This window comes from Triticum aestivum, chromosome 3D (assembly GCF_018294505.1).
Source record: "Triticum aestivum cultivar Chinese Spring chromosome 3D, IWGSC CS RefSeq v2.1, whole genome shotgun sequence".
NCBI classification, from domain to species: Eukaryota; Viridiplantae; Streptophyta; class Magnoliopsida; order Poales; family Poaceae; genus Triticum; species Triticum aestivum.
The window spans coordinates 116,200,047-116,202,412 of record NC_057802.1 but is presented as its reverse complement, the minus strand read 5'-3'; positions in this window follow the sequence as shown (position 1 = coordinate 116,202,412).

Sequence of the window (2,366 nt, the reverse complement as noted above, 5' to 3'; positions counted from 1 at the left end):
GCCATGCAATCCGAGATAGGATCCATGTATGAAAACGAAGTATGGACTTTGACTGACTTGCCCGATGATCGGCGAGCCATAGAAAATAAATGGATCTTTAAGAAGAAGACAGACGCGGATGGTAATGTGACCATCTATAAGGCTCGACTTGTCGCTAAGGGTTATCGACAAGTTCAAGGGGTTGACTACGATGAGACTTTCTCACCCGTAGCGAAGCTGAAGTCCGTCCGAATCATGTTAGCAATTGCCGCATTCTATGATTATGAGATATGGCAAATGGACGTCAAAACGGCATTCCTTAACGGCTTTCTTAAGGAAGAATTGTATATGATGCAGCCGGAAGGTTTTGTCGATCCTAAGAATGCTAACAAGGTATGCAAGCTCCAGCGCTCCATCTATGGGCTGGTGCAAGCATCTCGGAGTTGGAACATTCGATTTGATGAGATGATCAAAGCGTTTGGGTTTACACAGACTTATGGAGAAGCCTGTGTTTACAAGAAAGTGAGTGGGAGCTCTGTAGCATTTCTCTTATTATATGTGGATGACATACTATTGATGGGAAATGATATAGAATTCTTGGAAAGTATAAAGGCCTACTTGAATAAGTGTTTTTCAATGAAGGACCTTGGAGAAGCTGCTTATATATTAGGCATCAAGATCTATAGAGATAGATCAAGACGCCTCATTGGTCTTTCACAGAGTACGTACCTTGACAAGATATTGAAGAAGTTCAATATGGATCAGTCCAAGAAGGGGTTCTTGCCTGTATTGCAAGGTGTGCAATTGAGCACGGCTCAATGCCCGACCACGGCAGAAGATAGAGAAAAGATGAGTGTCATCCCCTATGCCTCGGCCATAGGGTCTATTATGTATGCCATGCTGTGTACCAGACCTGATGTAAACCTTGCCGTAAGTTTGGTAGGAAGGTACCAAAGTAATCCCGGCATGGAACACTGGACAGCGGTCAAGAATATCCTGAAGTACCTGAAGAGGACTAAGGATATGTTTCTCGTTTATGGAGGTGACGAAGAGCTCGTCGTAAAGGGTTACGTCGACGCTAGCTTCGACACAGATCTGGATGACTCTAAGTCACAAACCGGATACGTGTATATTTTGAATGGAGGGGCAGTAAGCTGGTGCAGTTGCAAGCAAAGCGTCGTGGCGGGATCTACATGTGAAGCGGAGTACATGGCGGCCTCAGAGGCAGCGCAAGAAGCAATCTGGATGAAGGAGTTCATTACCGACCTAGGGGTGATTCCCAATGCGTCGGGCCCGATGACTCTCTTCTGTGACAACACTGGAGCTATTGCCCTTGCCAAGGAGCCCAGGTTTCACAGGAAGACCAGGCATATCAAGCGTCGCTTCAACTCCATTCGTGAAAGTGTTCAAAATGGAGACATAGATATTTGTAAAGTACATACGGACCTGAATGTAGCAGATCCGTTGACTAAACCTCTCCCTAGAGCAAAACATGATCAACACCAGAACTCTATGGGTGTTCGATTCATCACAATGTAACTAGATTATTGACTCTAGTGCAAGTGGGAGACTGTTGGAAATATGCCCTAGAGGCAATAATAAAATGGTTATTATTATATTTCCTTGTTCATGATAATTGTCTATTGTTCATGCTATAATTGTGTTATCCGGAAATCGTAATACATGTGTGAATACATAGACCACAACATGTCCCTAGTGAGCCTCTAGTTGACTAGCTCGTTGATCAACAGATAGTCATGGTTTCCTGACTATGGACATTGGATGTCATTGATAACGGGATCACATCATTAGGAGAATGATGTGATGGACAAGACCCAATCCTAAGCATAGCACAAAGATCGTGTAGTTCGTTTGCTAGAGCTTTTCCAATGTCAAGTATCATTTCCTTAGACCATGAGATCGTGCAACTCCCGGATGCCGTAGGAGTGCTTTGGGTGTACCAAACGTCACAACGTAACTGGGTGACTATAAAGGTGCACTACGGGTATCTCCGAAAGTGTCTGTTGGGTTGGCACGGATCGAGACTGGGATTTGTCACTCCGTATGACGGAGAGGTATCTCTGGGCCCACTCGGTAATGCATCATCATAATGAGCTCAATGTGACCAAGTGTCTGGTCACGGGATCATGCATTACGGTACGAGTAAAGTGACTTGCCGGTAACGAGATTGAACAAGGTATTGGGATACCGACGATCGAATCTCGGGCAAGTAACGTACCGATTGACAAAGGGAATTGTATACGGGATTGATTGAATCCTCGACATCGTGGTTCATCCGATGAGATCATCGTGGAACATGTGGGAGCCAACATGGGTATCCAGATCCCGCTGTTGGTTATTGACCGGAGAGTCGTCTCGGTCATGTC